We start from the raw sequence: 18,716 nt of genomic DNA on the forward strand, positions 1-18,716 counted from the left end.
AGGCCAGTCTGGTCTACAGAGCAAGTTCTGGGACTGCCAGGACTACACAGGGAACCCTTGTCTCAAAGAACAAAACAACAAAGAACGAATATATAATGCCCTTGCAGAGAACCCAGGTTCAGTTCCAAGCACCCACGTTGGGCTGTTTGTAATTCCTCTGCCTCCAGCTTCAGGGCATCAGATCTCCTCTTCTGGACCCTGCAGACACTGCACATAACTAAAAAATAAAATTTTTAAAATAAATGAAATAAAATCGAAAGTTAATAACTTGAGTAGAAGCACACAATTATTTTTAAAATGATCATAATACAGAACTCTCCCAGAAGACATTTTTAAAGTATTAATAAAACTTAAAATTTGGGCTGGAGAGATGGCTCAGTGGTTAAGAGCACTGACTCTTCTTCCAGAGGTCCTGAGTTCAATTCCCAGCAACCGCATGGTGGCTCACAACCATCTGTAATGAGATCTGGTGCCCTCTTCTGGCCTGCAGGGACACATGCAGGCAGAATACTGTATACATAATAAATAAATAAATAAATAAATAAATAAATAAATAAATAAATAATTCTTTAAAAAAAGAAAAAAAACTTAAAATTTATAGCTATGCGGTGGTAGTGGTGCACACCTTTAATCCCAGCACTCGGGAGGCAGAGGCAGGCAGAGCTCTGAGTTCAAGGCCATCTTGGTCTATAGAGTGAGTTCTAGGACAGCCAACACTACATAGTGAAAAATGCTAAAAGAAGGTAAAGCAAAGTAAACCAGATTAGAAGTGTGTTACAGAAACGCACATCTTAAATTGTAACATTTTAAAGTGTAAGGACCAAGAGTGGTATTTACAAAATATTCCAGAGCTACAATAAAGCTGGGAGTCAGTGAGGTGGCTCCCAGGGCAAAGGCTCCTGGCTGGCAGTTGAGGCTGACGACCTGAGCGCAGTCCCAAGAACACATATGTTAAAAGGCAAGAACCAACTCCTGCAAGCTGTCCTCTGTCCTCCACACACACTCTGAGACTCTGTGTTGCCAGAACTTATTTGATACCAGACTTAAACCACAGCACCAAGGGCAGATGGTAATGGAAAATATTTTCAAAATGTTGAAAGAAATTGTCTTGAAGCCTAGAATTTTTTATCAACAGCAACATCCTTTTATAGATAAGCATGTAATAAAGCTATTTCATGCACATACACAGCCTTGCTGCAAATATCTCTTTGGAAACACTCCTGAGAAAGCATTCCAGCCAGGATCACAGTCAATTCAGCAGTATTATGTAATGTAAATGAAGAACCAGTTCTAAATATTACCTGGGATTAAAATTCTAGATTTTATCAACAAAATAGGGAAGTGGATAGGAAAGTGAAAAAAAAAGACAAATAATTTTATGTATTCATTTGATATGCACAAATTCTGATAAAGTTAGCTAATCAGAGTTACTATATACATTCTCATTGATAGGGCTTATACCAAGAATTAAGTGTGATGTAATATTAATAATCTATTGCTGTTGTTTACTCTATTAAAAATAGATGTAAAGATAAACTCATTAAGTTAAATAAAAATACTTAGGTATGGTTTTATAGTCTCTCAAAGAATTAGAAATGTAATGTCTTTATTTTTTAAGATTTATGTATTCTTATGCATGTGTTTGTCTGCATGTGTATATGTGCACCACTTGAATGCAACACCTTCAGAGGCCAGAAGAGGGTGTTGAATTCCCTTGGGACAGGAGTTATGGGCTGTTGGGAACCAAGTCAGGTCCTTGGCAAGAGCAACAAGTGCTCTTAACTACTGAGCCATCTCCCCAACTCCCTTAAACATTTTTATCTTTATAAAACCCTAAAACAAGCATTACATGAAATGTTCTGATGTAATTTTTGGAATTTTATGAACATATCTCTTTTAAGACTTAAAGTATACACTTTCTCCATTATTACTTCTTGAAACAGCATCTACTAGAAAATGTTGAAGATTAGAAAGGAAAATAAATCAAAATGATCACTATTTGTTGGCCATCTCTATTGAAAAACAGATAGGAGCTGTTAGAATAGGTATGAGACCCTAGTCAGACTCCTTCAATACCAACAAGTGAAAATAAATCAAATCTAGGTGTTGTGGTACATACCTTGAATCCCAGCACTTAGGAAGCAAAAGCAGGCAGATATCGTGAGTTCAAGGCCGGCTTGGTCTTAGTCTACATGGTGAGCTCCAGGTCCATGTAAAGATATGCTACCAATAAGAAAGAAAGAAAGAAAGAAAGAAAGAAAGAAAGAAAGAAAGAAAGAAAGAAAGAGAGAGAGAGAGAGAGAGAGAAGGAAGGAAGGAAGGAAGGAAGGAAGGAAGGAAGGAAGGAAGGAAGAAGAAACTAAGTATCATTCTCAATAAATTTGGTAAAGTATCTAGTAGAACTCTGATAACCCAGGAAATAAAAGCAAGAATTGATGACAAGACTACCTACAATTTAAAAGCTTCTGCACAACGAAGTAAACAGTCAACAGTGAAGTGGTGACCTACAGAATGGGAAAAAATCTTGGCTATATTCATGTAATAGAAAATTGATATCAAGAATATATAAAGAACCCAAAAAGTTAATCCCAAACAATATATTACCCAATCAATTACTGAGATAAACTAAGCATGGTGGCACACACCTGTAATATTATTAGTCAGGAAGCTGAAGCAGGAGAATTCTAAATTTGAGGTTAGTCTGGATTACATAAAGACCTTGAGTCTAGCCTGGGAAACATAACAAGACTCTGTCACAATCAAATGAATATTTAAAGGCTTCAACAAACATTTCTCAAAAGAAATACAAATGGCCAATAAGTATATTTTAAAATGCGCAGCTACTTCAGCCATCAGGAAAATGCAAATCCAACTCACCCCAGTCAACTATTAGCAGAAAAACAAAAAGCTGAGGAAGATGTGGAGAAATAAGAACCTTTATATATTGTGGGTATCTTAGCTACTGTTCTATTGCTGTGAAGAGACACTATCACCAAGGCAACTCTTGTAAAAAAAAGCATTTGACTGGGGCTTTGCTTACAGTTTTAGAGAGTTAGTCCATTAACGTCATCACAATGGGAAGAAAGCAGGCATGGTGCAAAGCAGTAGCTGAAAGCTTTACATCCTGATACCCAGGCAGGTGACAGAGATAGAGATAGAGACAGAGACAGAGATAGAGAGAACCTGGTATGGGCTTTGGAAACCTCAAAGCTCACTTCCAGTGACACACCTCCTCCAACAAGATCACACCTCCTAATCCTTCTCAAACAGTTCTATTCCCTGGTAATTAAGCACTCAAATATATGAGCCAATGGGGGCTATCCTCATTCAAACCACCATAGTGGATAAGATGGTAAAATTATTCTAGCCACTATGGAAATCAGTATGGAAGAACCTTACAAAACGAAATACAGACCTAACATATGATCAAGTGGCACCTTCCTGGGCATACACTTGAAGGAAATGGGTTTTTCATACAATGAGAACCCTGCGTGCACATGCTTATTGTGATGCTATCCACAATAGCTAAGAGAGAGAATCAGTTCAGGGACCTAGTAACAAACAAATGGGTAAAGAAATGTGAGATATAAATATAATGGAGTAGTTTGGGGCCATAATGAGGAATGGAATCGTGTTGTTTGTAGGACAGTGAGTGCAACTGGAAGTCACCGTGTTAAGTAAACTAAGCTAGACACATTTTATCTCATGTATAGAAACCTAAGATGATGACCTGAACACAGAGGAGAGTCTAGCAGGAAAGGCACAGGGGAACAAGGATGTGAGAAAGGAGAGGAGAACTAGGAGAAGACATAGGGGAAGGGAGGATTTGAACGACACATTTGAACGATGCATGTGTGGAAATGCCGCAGAGAAATTTGTTAATATGTACAAGAACTATGAGTCAATAATCTAATGAAAATGCAAACATACGACTATCAATACTACAAGAGAAAATAATACAAATTGCCAAGTAGTAATAGAAGAAACATAAATGGATTGTAAAATAAGAAAACCTTTAGCAACAAGCTTTCAAGTAACCCTAAGTTAACCAGCCACGAAAGTTGATTTCACCTGTTAAACTAGAAAAGGAGTTATGGGGAAGCCAAGTCCATCCTTGCAATCTTAGTGCTCTGGAGGCTGAAGAAGTTGGATGACCAGGGCTCAAAGTCAGTGTCAGCTAAGTGATAAGTTCCAGGACATCCTGGGCTACATCAAAGACCCTGCTCCAAAGTAACAACAGCAAAAAGATATGGATAAATTGAATGTTTCAGATGATGATGATGGAATTATGAATTGTTTAAAAACAAAACAATGACCTAGCAAAATAAAAGCCCTTCTGTGAAATCATGGCAATGTCTCAAGGAAACCCATAAGACTATGAATGGTATTCTAGGTTGCAGAAATTCCATAACAAGAATTTAGTCCAACATCATGAGACAGAAGCTACAGCTCTGGGCACAGGGATACCGCTCACAGAGTTCTGAATTATTATGAAATGTTTGAAGTAAGCCAGTAGCCGACCACCAGCCATTGACGACATGGCTAGTGGAATAATGGAGAGTACAACCGTAACTTCTCTTTGTTACTTTTCTCATGCCAACTTGAGGAAAGAGGGTTTACTTCAGCTCAAGTGTGAGGGTACAGTCCACCACGGCAGGAAAGGCAGGCCGGCAGGCACATGAGATGGATGGTCACAGTGGGACCACAGTCAGGAAGCAGAGAGATAAACAGCCAACTGGTGCATAGCTTGCTTTCACCTTTCTTAATTCAACTTGGGACCCCAACCCAAAGGATGGTTCTATCCATATTCAGGATGGCTCAACCTCCATTAAACCTCTTTAAGAGATACTCTCATATGCATACTCAGAGGTGTGTCTCCTGGGTGATTCCAAATTGGAGTTCAGGGTGAACCATCATACCACTGAAAGTTGAATTCTATTAAAAGTGCTTAAAACATAAAAATATTCTAAAGCTCTTCAGAGAAAGAAAGTGCAATAGAAGATTCTGTATTACCAAACCACAAAAAAAAAACCTCTGAAAGAATATCTGCCAAGACATTAAAACAGTTCTGTTACAGAAGAGACCTTATAAATGATTTTCATTTCAACTTCATACTTTCCATCACGTTGCAAATTTGCTACATGAACATATATACTTGTTTTATGATAAAATATGTAATATGTTAATTTTATAAATTATATTGGAGAAATGGAAATATAAATTTATTGTCTCCTTCCTCCAATATATTCATATTTAAATATATTCAAGAAAAATGTAGCATGAGGAAGCATTAATAATTTATATATAGTGAGCCTGGTGAAGTATGAGGATTTCACTAGGCTGCTATTTCCGTTCTTGTCTACTAATTGGCACAGGTGTTCTAGCTGGAACCAACGGCCCTGAACTCCAGCAATGGATCCAGTGGCCCAAACTCTGAGAGCTGCTCAAGCAAGCTGGGCTGCTCATCGCTGTAATTATACTGGGAAGATGGTGCTGGGAACACTGGATTTCCATGTGTCAAGGACATAAATGCATACTTAATTCAGTCTGGCAAACTCAGTGTAGTTATCAAGAACTTACTGGTGGGGGAAGAAGCGGGGAGTCTGTAAAAACAACCAGAGATTCATCATTCTCATTCCTTCCTCCCCAATATGTTTTTTTAATGATAATTTATTAAGCATGTATAAGATGTCACATGATAGGCTAGTTACTTGGGGACGGTGAAAACATAAAGAAAACACAATCTTCATCCAATGGACACTGTAAGTCTTGAATGTGTGATTTTATATAAATATTTGGCCCTCTGCCCTCCATAACTGAGTGTTCCCAACAGCAGATTCATCCAATATAGAAGTTATTTTAAAAAAATTAAGAAATAATTTTTAAAAGTAGGGGCTGGGGATGTATCTCAGTTGGCAGAGTGCTTGACTAACATGCATGAAGTCCTGGGGTAATTCCTAACACTGAGTAAATTGGGCATGGTGGTACACACCTATAATCCCTGCACCTGGGAGGCAGAGGCAGGGGTATCAGAAATTCCAGGTCATCTTCAACTACCTAGTGAGTCTGAGGTCAGTACAGGCACATGAGATTATCTAAATATAAATACATAGAGAATGTAGTATAACAACTATTTACATAGTATTAGATGGTATGAATAACTGAGAGGTGATACTAAGACATAGGAGCATAAAAGGGAAGCCATATGCAAATGTTAAAACACCATCTCCTAAGAGGAACTTGAATACCTGTGGCTTTTCATATCCATGTGAAGAGATCTGCAACCAACCCCTGGGGACACAGGACAAGAGCTGTCAGGGACAAGCTGCACACAGGTGAGAAAGAATGCTGTGTGAAACGTGTGCATACAAACATGACCTTCCTCGGAGGCAGAGTGTCTCTGTGTGAGCCACCTGAAGAAAATTACACTCATTTCAGATTCTGCCTTTCTTGATGCCCGCCAGCATTTCCACTTGGTTCTTATTTTCCTGCCCTGTTTCTGAATTTCTCCATCAATGATCCCCATCTCTTCATCCACTTAATCCATTTTTCTGCAAATTGTTTAACATATGTCTTTAATATGAGAGAAAATTTTCCTTTAATAATCCTTTAAAACACAGTTTACTACTTTCAGAAAAAGTCATTGGCTATATATTCTGGGATTTATAAAGTCTAAAGGAGTAAAATATATCATGACATATCAAAACAGAGTATTGGCATATTTAATACATTTGACAACATCTATTTTAAGGCTGTGGGGAATTCCAGCATCTTGCCACCCTTCACTGGTTTTCTGTGTCTTTGAGTCTCATGCCTCAGCATATTGCCAGGCTCCATAATGTTTTGCTGTTCATTGAACGGGTCTAAAAAAGCAATAGCGAACAAAGGGAATGAGCAGACATAAGTCGGGGAGACATTGACTTACACAGGAGTAAAATTGTTTGGAGCCAGGCTGTGGCATTGGGATTTGAATGTGCGGGACCCTGGGAGATGGAACTCTGATGGATGCAAGGCCTCCACTTCCTGGTCCCAGCACACACACCCCCCAAACTGTACATTCTATTCTCCATGGACTCCACTATGTTCTCACTATAATGGACTGAACTATTTCAAACATGAGCCGCAGTAAATCTTTCCTCTGTTAAGTTGTCTCTGCAGGGCATTTGGTCACAGAGGAGCGAAGTAGATCAGAGGGAGGCTTTGCGATAGCTCCTTATAGTGGTGCAGTTGAATTTTAAGGAAAGACAGACAAATGCGGAGGTCATAAGATCGATGGTCAAGGCCGGAGTGATGGTTCAGTTGACAAATTCTCATGAAAGCATGAGAATTTACCTAAATCTGGATCCTTAGCACACACATAAAAGCTGGGCATGGCAGCATGCATCTATAATCCCAGCATTGTTGGGGAGTGTCCGGTACTGGGGAGAGGGAGGTGGATTGGAGAAGGTGGATATCTGGACCTCATTGGCCAACAAGCCTACCTAGACAAATAGATGAATGGCCTCAGGTTCAGTAAAAGACTCTTTCTCAAAAAGTAAGTTGGAGAGTGGTCAGGAAAGACATTGGAACATTGTTCTCTGGCCCTCCACAAGTGTGACATACAGATCACACATACTTGTACAAACATGTGCACATACCCATGTGAATATGTACATACTCCCCCTACACACACACACACACACACACACACACACACACACACACACACGTGCGCGCGCATGTGGGAATGAATTTGAGAGGTGCTACGGTTTGACTGTTATGCCCCCCATATTTTCATGTGTGGACAACTTAGTTCCAGACAATCAAGCTATTTTGACAGGCACTGGCAATGCAGGAGGAGGAGCTAACTGGGGCAGCCAGGGACTGGAAGCACGTTCTTCAGACCCCTATCATTCCCTAACCTCTTCTTGCCTTTGTTTCCTCATTGCCCTGAGGCTTTCTCCATGCCTCAGCCCACAGCAATGGAACTGACCTGCCAGGAATCAAAACCTTTGGAACTACAAGGCCAAATAAATCACTCCTACTTTAAGCTGTTTGGGTTTCTATCCTTTTTTTTTTTCTCATTTATTTATATTTTATGCATATAGGTTTTTGTCTGCATGTATGTCTATGTTCCACATGCATTCAGTGTCTAAGAAGATGAGAAGAGGGCTTCAGATACCCCAGGGCTGGAATTATTGGAGACAGTTGTTAACAGCCAGGTGGGTGCTGGTAATTGAACCCAGCTCCTCTAGAAGAACTGCCAGTGCTCTTAACCACTGAGCCATCTTTCCAGCTACTTCTAAGCTGTTTTAGGAGGTATTTATCACAGAGAAAGAAAAAGCAACTGGCCAGAGAGTTGGAAATTCTTCCCTCATTCTAATGTAGAAGTATATTGTCCCCTACCTCAAGCACAGATATTAGCAGTTCTTTGTGCTGCCACACTTCAGTGACCACTGAAGGATAGAAGCAAGTCAGTTAATGGGTGGAATGTAGGTGGCGAGCAGAGACAAGTAGGTAGAGACCTTGCAAGCTAAGGCAAGAGATGACCCATTGCATGCGTTGCTACTTTCTAACTAGAGCAAAGTTCTAAGACATGGCCCAAGAGCTGAACAACTAGCAAAGCAGAGAAGCACACCTTCCATGCTTGCCAGCTCTCAAGCTTTCCCTATGTTTCTACTGACTGTCCTAGCATGGAACACTGAAGACCCATGAGCCCAACTGTTAACTAATGCGTTCTCAGTTTTAACGCAGTGTACTGGGCTAGAACTGGACTAGGCAGTCAGAGATGGGAAATAACTTATTATCATGCAACAATCAAATACCTCACACACCAAAATGACCTCCTAAGAACTGCTGGGTTTATTTCCCCCCTTGTATTCCCATGACTCAGTAACAATCAAGTAATGCAGCTATGTTTTTAATATTGAAACAAAACAAGACAAAAGCAGTTGGGCTGGGGAGGGAAAGAGGAGAGTTGGTTTTAAGACACCGTTCATTTATAAAAATTTGGAAATCTAAAATTTTGCTTTTTATTTTTTTCTGGTTCAACAGTCAATCCATCAGGAGCCAAAATAATCTGAGCTTCCACATTCTCGATGAGGGTCCTTCCGAAAGCCCTGGGTGGGCATTCTCACTGTATCACTTATTGCTTGTCTCGTGGCATTTGAAATGGGAACATAAAACCTAGGGAAGGAGGCCAGTTTTTAATATCCAAACCACCAAGTCTAGATCTGGGTTTGTGAGCCTCCAAGGCTTCATTAGAGGGAAGGATAATATCGGCTTAGACCTCACCTCAACCCACGAGACATCTGAATTCTGATTTATGATCTAGGCTGGCCCGACATATGTGATCAAGAAGTCTCATGTTGCATTGCTTTTCAAAAGTGTCAAAGCAATAGCAAAAGGACCAAACTTTTCTCCGTCCCTGATGGACTTGCCCCTGGGGTCATGGAGGTAGCCGGAGGTCAAAGGAATAGTTTAGAACAAGCTGTATTTTCTTCTTGGATTTGCCACTGCATGACTAAGTGGCCACATTTAGACTCCTCCAACTTTCTGAGAGTCTCAGGTGAAGGAACAATGTTCCCTGCATTTAGAGGACATGCTTTATGCTCCTCAATGGAGGTTAAGGGGCTATGCCTGCCTTCAAACAGGGAACGGGAAACAGGGATGATAGAAAGTGGGCATGGAATATTTCATGCAAACTCTTTGGAGGGGACTGTCCCTTTCAACTATGAGCACCTGATTTAAAAAAACCTACATTCATTTTTTAAAGGTTCATTTTAAAAGTTATGTGTTGGGGGAAATTATAAAGACTCCTAGATAAGAGTCAATATGTTTGAGTGTAAGCAAGGTCTTACAGCGTAAAAACTATTTTCACATACACAATCTAACTCATTCTAACAGCCTTTCTGCGAGGAGGCCCTCTCTCTACAGAAGCACATTCAGTTTCAGGGATGACAAGGGCATGGGTAAAGGATGCCTTGAGCCCACATAGCCTGGCTAACCATTTGTCTGTGGCCTGGCAGACGCTGAATACAGCCAACTGAGCCTGCGGATGCCATGTAGATCCATGGCTGCCCTTCGATGGTATCAACACAGCATAGTTATATGAGATGAGAGTTGGGTAAGTCGTTAAGAAAACACAACTCAACCGTTTCATTGCACCTGTAAGAAATGCAAAGCTCAAGACAGATTTTGCTCAGTTGGTAAGTAACTGGGTTTGACACCCAGCACCCACATAAAGCATTTGTGTGCTACAGTTGTAATCATAGCACGGGAGTGGGGCATGGGGATGGGGGCTGGAGACAGGTTGGTCCCTGTGGCTTTCTAGCCAGCCAGACCAACTTGGTGGATGGGTAAGCCCCAGGTCTTCAGGAAAGACTCCATCTCAAAGAAAAAAGTGGGGGCTGGAGAGATAACTGAGCCATTAAGAACACTCGGGTAACTATGAGGATGAAACAGATTCCAGCCTGTACAAAACAAGCCAGACATCCCATGCATGCTCACAACTGTAGTTCCTAGTGACTTGATGCCCTATTTTGGCTTCCACATGTAGCATGTACAGGCACACACGCTGGCACATACGCATGTACACACACACACACACACACACACACACACACACACACACACACACGTTAGTTAGTTAGTTAGTTAGTTAGTTAGTTAGTTAGTTAGTTAATTAAAAATCCCAAGGTGGGCCACTCCTGAGGAATAACACCTCAGGTTTTCCTTTGCCTTCCTCACACATGTATGCATGTTACACTGATGCACACATATCCACATACATGCATATATAAAAACACACATTCACCCGAGAGTTTACTGGCGCCACGATTCTACACAGTCCATGAGAGAACTGCAATCATTTGCAAAATTGTTGCCTCCATTTCCTGGAGGTGCTTAAATCCAGAATTTTGTTTTGTTTTGTTTTTTTGAGACAGTGGTTTCTCTGTGTAGCCCTGGCTATCCTGGACCAGGCTGGCCTTGAACTCAGAGATTCACCTGCCTCTGCTTCTCAAGTGTTGGGATTTTAAAGGTGTGCACCATCACTGAACCACTAGTCCAGAATTTTTATACCATTCTGACAGGTAAGACTTACTTTTATTTCACAGACATGCACCTGAAGCCCGATGGAGACAATGTGTCCAGCTTGGACCCCACATACCCATTAATTACCCTTCTTCTTCTTCTTCTTCTTATTATTATTATTATTATTATTATTATTATTATTATTATTATTAATCACTTTGTGAATCGCTGCTTTGGGGTGAAGGTCCCATGGGTTTTGTAATGTCAAAGAAGATGAGTTGTCCTACATAAGCCTTGTCCCTTAGGCATCACTTTGCTTCTCTTGGGGCCGGAGTCTATGGAACCTTCTACAGCAGTCAATCCAATTCAATTTCTGAATGAGCACGTGCAGCAAACAGAAATCTTTACCACCTTTGGTGCCTCTCATGATCAAGGTGGCCTTCCAGCCTGTGGCTCCAAAAGTGTTTCAAATGCAGTGGCCTCACAGTTTTCTACTGTTGAGAGCCATCTTGGGACCTGGTCCCCCTGAAAGCCCCAGCTGTGGGAAGAACCAAGAAAAGTTGATTTTGCTGGCAGTGCACACGACTTCACAAACAAGTAGGCTTCTTTTTCAGGTCAATTAAACTTGCATTCAATAAAATTACACAGAGATGAGAGACCTGGGGAAGGGGGTTATTGACAGCATGTTGGTGACACCTGGGGAGAAGCTGCCCTTGTTGGATTTGATTAAAAATCATTTCCAAATCCGAAGTTCCATGGAGCTGCATCCTTTTCCACAGACCCCATCTGCCTTCGCCTCTCCCTATCCACCACCCTTCCAATCTTGCTGAAGAAGCTTTGCAAGTGGTAGCATATTTAATCCAAAGACTACCTGTGCCTGGCATGGGCCAGGGCACCAGCACTAAAAGTGATCAATGTTATTTTCTTGTCAAGTGAAGGGGGAAAAATCAAGACAAAGAACAGCAGTTCTTGATTTAAATAACGTCGTGGCAGGATGGAGTCTTCAAGCTAAGTGTTGTTTTTTAGCTCTCTAAACGGTGTTGGGTTTCTTATCTCAGAAACATTACTTAAACTCCCAGAGCCTCCATTTCTCAGTTCTAAAATGGAGATAATGGTGTTTGTCTCATCCAATACTGTACTAAATGAGGCCGGCTTCACTTGTTAGTAAGACAATAATCTCACAACCACAGACTGGTTATTCCAGCAGCTCAGATCAGCTTTATAAAACTTAACTATTGGACAAACAAATCTACAATACTACCAGATTCTTCACACTTTCTAGAAAACATGTAGATGTAGAAATAAGAATTTCAAAAAATGTAGATTTGGTTGTATCGTGGGGAAACTAATATGCATCTCTGTAACAATGGTCTCACTGCCCATCTCTGATACAAAACTTCAAATAGTGAGTGTGGTGGCACACTCACAGCAGCCCAGAACTTAAGTGGCTGAGACAGGATGGGAAGCTTTAGGATAGCCTGGGCAATGTAAAGGGCTCAAAGCTAGCCTGGGCTCCATAGTGAGACCCTGTCTCAAAACAACGAAGGAAACAGAAACACCAAAAAAAAAAAAAATATCCAGGCAAAAATAGAAGAGCTGTGTTGGGGTCCTGACTCTGCCCACCTTTGTAACCCCAAGGACGCGTCTGCTCGAGTCTGCACCCTGTTTCCTCATCTGGCAGGTATACGTGATGATGCCTTCTTTTAAGGGCAAGCCCCTGTTTCACATTGAGCCAACACACGGCTGCAATTGTTTTCATTCATAATTGTCAGCACTGGGGGGAGGCTCCGTTTACTCATCAAAAATCACAATGAAGAGACTGCAGACATTCAAGTGATCCAAGCTCCTTTGGAAAAAAACAGACTTCCTCAGACTGATCTACACTCATAAAAATGGGTTATTTCCACGGGTACATTCTCCTAAAAAGTCCCATCATGTACCTGAATTGATCATCTATGACTGTCGGGTTCGCGCTATTGGATGGTCCTACAGGAAAGAAGGAGGCACCATCCTTTATCATCTGTTCCATGTGGGGAACTGTGTTAATCACTTCAGCATATGTCAACGATGCCCTTCGCTTCTTCTGAACACTCTGTGAGGAGGAATGAACTAGACGGCCATGTTTAACACCCAGGGAAACTGAGGCATGCAGACAGGAAATGAGCTGTGAATAGTAAAGAGCCAAGCTTGGGTTCAGACGAGGGCATGCAGCCTTCAAAGTCCAGGCTCTCCCCTTCATCGGCTATGGAGGCTTTCTCCAGAATCACAGAGGATGGAAAGCTCCAGGGTGGTTTCTCGTGGGAGTGTTAGGAGAAGCAAAGATGTGAAAGTTCTAGTAGGAAGAGTGCCATGCCACCTAAGTTACTAGCCCCTTGTACTTAGTGTCTTCCAACTCCTTGAGAAAAGGAATAAAGGTCAGAATATCGTTCAGATGACTGTGAGAAGTGTCCTTGGCTGCATGGGACAGCTGGTAGTTTTCTTTGAGCATGTTATCTGGAAAGTAGTGTCTTCTTTTTCCTCCCTTCTTCCCTCCATCCCTTCCTTCCTTCCTTCCTTCCTTCCTTCCTTCCTTCCTTCCTTCCTTCTTTCCTTCCTTCCTCCATCCCTCCCTCCTCCCTCCTTCCCTTCCTCTCTCCCTTCTTCCTTCCCTTCCTTCTTTCCTTCCTTCCTTCTTCCCTCCCTCTCTCCTTTCCTCCCCGCTTTCCTTCCTCCATCCTCTCTCTTATTCTCTCCCTCACTACTTCTTCTTCTTCTTCTTCTTCTTCTTCTTCTTCTTCTTCTTCTTCTTCTTCTTCTTCTTCTTCTCTCTCTCTCTCTCTCTCTCTCTCTCTCTCTCTCTCTCTCACACACACACACACACACACACACACACACACACACACACATCTTCCTTCCTTTCCTATATAAACAGCATTCTAAACCTAACTTGGAGACATACCTTATATAAAAAGAAAACCAAAAACATACTACGACAACACATTCTATTGACCGGAAGGAAGAGACCATGCTTCCCTAAGCTATCAAAGCCAAGTGTTCTACTGAGGGAGTGTGAAGCCTTCCACTCAGCACGGTGCCTGGCTTGTTCTGTAAACATGTACACACATTTGCAAAAATCAGATGAGGGTCAGATGTGTCCTCCAGGGTATGATTCTGTCCGGAAGATGTAAGAGGAAAAAACATTTGGGTGGAGCGTGTATAGCTCTCTCTTTTCATTGCTTAAGCCTTCCAAGGAATCTTATACTCTTGTTGTTTTACAGTTTATACAAAATCCAATAAATTTCCTTTTTAAAAAAAGTCTCAATAAGTTGGACTAATTTGAATTCAACGAACCTAGAACGTCAGCTGCCTTTCCTGTCGCCCTGACCAAGCTCCTGACTGAAGCAGCTTGAGGAAGAAAACACACATGCTAGACTCACAGCTCAGAAGGTTCTGTGCATTGTGACAGAGAAGGCAAAGTGAACAGGTTTAGTGGGAAGGTGAAGCAGCCACTGTTCACACAGCATGGACCAGGAGGCGGATAGCATCAAGAGGGCCAGAGGCCAGGATAGTCATCAAAGGCCCACCAATTCCTCCTCCGGGTTGACTGCCTCCCATGATAGCCTCACCAATAGAGGACCATATGTTGAGACACATGGTCCATGAAGACATCTCACAGTAAGCCACAGCACCTGTCACATGCCTGCCATGGACACATGACCTCTGCTCTCACAACTGAATCACAGGTAGAGCTATTACCTCCATCTTTAACCCTCAAAAGATTAGGTTTAGGCAGGCCAAGCAATATTTTTAAAACTATGCACCTAGTAAGAACTGGAGATACAGTTTTAACCCAGGCCTAGAGGACTCTAAAGCCATGACTTTCAAGGCTCCAGGTCTCCTGACAGAGAGCAGCCACACCAGGCTTTGCACATATGGACCAGCAGTGGTTGTGAAACCAGCGCAATCCTCAGGGTTCATCTTTTTGAAATTTGTGCCAACTGAGAAGAGAATGGAGACTGCGGTTAGTATGGGGGCCATGTGATTGGAAAAATAAGCTTTTAGGAATGAAGAAGAGGAGGAGAAGGTAGAGGAAGAAGGAGGAGAAGAGGAAGGAAGGAGAAGAGGACAAGGAGGAGGGAGGAAGAGGCAGGAGGAGGAAACAACCAATGGACGAAGAAGAGGAATAGAAAGCTTCCATAGTGCAGCTGTGACGATTTAGACACAGTCAAGCTGAACAGACAGACAGGCAGGGACAGCTACAGGAATTCGTCCCCTGGAAGCCATCTGAAGTCAAAGAACAGGAACAAAGGAAGGACTCACAGAGGACTTCGGGTCAGCTTGGAGAGACACCAAAGGGTCTCAGATGGAAAAGCGATTTCTGGAGGTGACTTTGGAGGGATGTCTTTAAAGCAAATGAAGAAAAAGAATAAAAAATGATGAATTAAAGTATAAGAAAGCCAGTTGACCACGGCCACAGCTGCCTCAGTTGTGCCCATATCTGTGTGTTGTCAATCCAGAATCAGGGATTCTGGATTTCCGATTGACTTGGATGATAAGGCCCTGGCAGCCCCACCCAGCGCTGTGGGAGACTAGGTAGACGTCCCAACTGCTGCCAGCCTTGAAGTGTCTCTCGGATGCTAAACTGTTTTGTGAGAGAAAGCAGATGAATAGAAGCAAAGGATATAGAAATACAGGGCAGGTGGCATCCGAATGTCGGGACAGAGAGGAAATGTGTAAAGTGCATCTGTACGTACATATGGCTGAAACTGGAGTTGGATTAGAAATTACTCCAAAGCTAATTAGTGCTCAGAGAGAATCCCTTTGTCACAGGCTTGATCTAAGCACTTTATCTCCGGGAACAATGGGGGCCAGGCTGCGCTGCCTTAGGCTAGTGAGTAATGGCCTCAGCCATCTGGGGCTGTTCTCCAGCACCTGAACCCAGGGGGAGACACTCTGCGTGGGACCAGCACCCCCATGGAAACTCCGCTGCTGCCCCCAGGCCCCTGCCAGTCAGGAGCCTTGATCTTAGCACAAGGAACAAGATGTCCCTGGATTTTTTTTTTTCCCTCTCATTGCCTTTTCCTGTCTTTATAACAGTTAACCGAACAATAACGGTTATTACACTACTGGTCTTTGAAGGAGGAAGATTAGACAGTATTACAGAGTGGGACTGCTTACGAATAAACTGAACAAAGGGGAGCCAAGCAGCCACAGAGGAGAAATACAGACAAGAAAGAGCCGGGAGGAAAATGTTATTTCGGCTCACAGTGCTGGAGGTTTCCGACCATGGTGGGATGGCCCTGTTGTTTCCAGGGAAATGGTGAAGGAGGGAAAGCATGGTGGCCGGAAGTGTGTGGCAGGGGAAACTGTTCGTCTCATGGCCATCAGGAAGTGAATAGAGAGAGGAAGGAGCAAGTCCCAAGTCTCCTTTTAGGGTGTGCCACCAATGACAACTTCCTTCCTCTGGGCCTCAACCCTCTACCTACCTCTCAGTACCATGGACTGGTGACTAAGCCTCAACGCATAGGCCTTTAGGGGCCATGCAGTCAAAGCCTAGCAAGCAGCCAGCGTTTGCTGCCCCATTCTCTGAGCTAGACACTTTGCACATGGTAACTATCTTTCTCCTTACGGTGTCGTGAGTCGGGTCCTGTTTTACTTTTACCTTGAATGTCAGTTATATAGCATATAACCACCTGCAGCCTTCTAATTTGTAAGGCTGACATGGATCTCGCATCAAGAATTCCGGGGCTGATTTTCCTAACCAATATAGTTTCTAATTGTCTTTTAAACACTTATTCTTATCCCACAGAAAAGTGTAGATCTCGCCCCTTTTCAAAGATGCTTCCTTTGGCCACAGACAAAGACCCACAGAAATCTCTGGATGGTCAAATGTAGAGCATCAGCTACCATGGGGTTCCCACTCCCAGTTGGTATATCTACAAGACAACACCTACATCTAAGGCTCAGAGAACATCAGCAAAGATGGGATGGAAAGACTGCAAGAACCAAAAAAACAAAAACAAAAAAACAGGATACTTTGAGACTGTATCTTTTGTATATGAAAGGGATGCTTCAACCATGAGAAGTCAGCCATGTGGTTGCCTAAACAAAACCTGCATAATGACTGTACCAATCAGCATGCCAGTGGGAGTGGGAAACATTTCATAAGGACCCACCCCTAGATGAAGAGCTGCAGACAGTCAGTGACATCTGAAAGTTGGAGAATAAGTTTTTCCAAGGGACAAGACCACTAATGGGCTATCCAGTCCCAAGTGGTCAGCCCTAAACACAGAAGCAACACTAAATGGACTCAGTCCAGATAGCTATCTCTCTGTCTCTCTCTCTCTCTCTGTCTCTCTCTCTATCTCTCTATCTCTATCTGCCTACCTTCCTTCCTTCCTTTCTTTTTTTCTTTCTTCCTTTCTCTCTTCCTTCCTTCCTTCCTTTCTTCCTTCCTTCCTTCCTTCCTTTCTTGCTTCCTTCCTTTCTTTCTTCTTTCTATCTATCATCTATCTATCTGGTTATGCAATAACAGTAAATCTAGAAGAAGAGATAATGGATCTGAGAGGGAGTAAGGTAGGTGAGGGAAGAGGGAAGGAAGGAAATGATAAGTACAGTGTACATATTTACAAAATTCTCAAAAAAATATATTTAAAAATTCTGTGGCTAGAGAGATGGCTTAGCAGGTAAGAAAGCAAACCTGATGGGCAAGCATGGGGACCTGAGTTCAAATCCCCAGCACCCATCCAAGAAAAGGAGCAAGTATGGCCACATACGCCTGTAACCCCAGCACTATGCAGGAAAGAGCTAAGAGGATCACTGGGACTTAATAGCCACTAGCCCAGCTCCAGGCTCTGGGAGAGTTTGTGAGATGAGGATGTCTCCCTCTGGCTGCTGCAGGGGAGGCATAGGCACACACACACTCACACACTTGTGTGTGCATGCACCACACATACACACAAAGAATTCTTCCTCAAATCTTTTAAGAAGTATCTTAGAAGAAATTAATAAGCAAAAAAGGCTTTATTCTTTGATTTAATTTTAATTATGTACATAATGTAGAATTTCAAATAGTACCTCAAGGCTTCAAATGAAATCCAGTTCCTTTCCCTTAAGACGCCTCCAATTCCCAGCCCCACAAGCAGCTACTCCCAATTATTTAGTTCTTTCTGATACTCGCTAACCTGGTGTTTAAAAATGAAAAGTCTGCATAGCCTTCTCTCAACTCTTCAGTTTCATGGGTTTCCAATTCTGGAATGTAAAAATTTATCTCTTTATGCACAATAGTCTTCTAACCTCAACATATAATAATGAAGCAATATTCAGTCAAACCAATATTCACTGCTTTCACCATAATCCCAAAGATATTATCCACCAAGTCATGTAGACTGGTCACATTCTACTTCCTGTGAAACTGCTCCTCCCCTCCTTGGAGTTCATTTATGTCCATTGGATTTGTCTAGCTTTTCATGAATCATTTACAAATCAAGTCTCTATTCCCTACTAGACCTACGAATGCCCACTTATAATCAAATATATCCATTATGCTCATATTTAATTTTTCATGAAAATATCCTATTTAATGTAATATATTTTATTAATTCTTTGAGTATTTCATGCATGCATGGATTATATTTTCATCATAACCACATGCTCCTTTCCTAGCCCCTCCCAGATCCACCTTCCACCCACTTCTCCCAACTTTTTGTCCTCCTTTTTTTTTT

Source organism: Onychomys torridus, chromosome 9 (genome assembly GCF_903995425.1).
Source record: "Onychomys torridus chromosome 9, mOncTor1.1, whole genome shotgun sequence".
In the NCBI taxonomy this organism is placed as follows: Eukaryota; Metazoa; Chordata; class Mammalia; order Rodentia; family Cricetidae; genus Onychomys; species Onychomys torridus.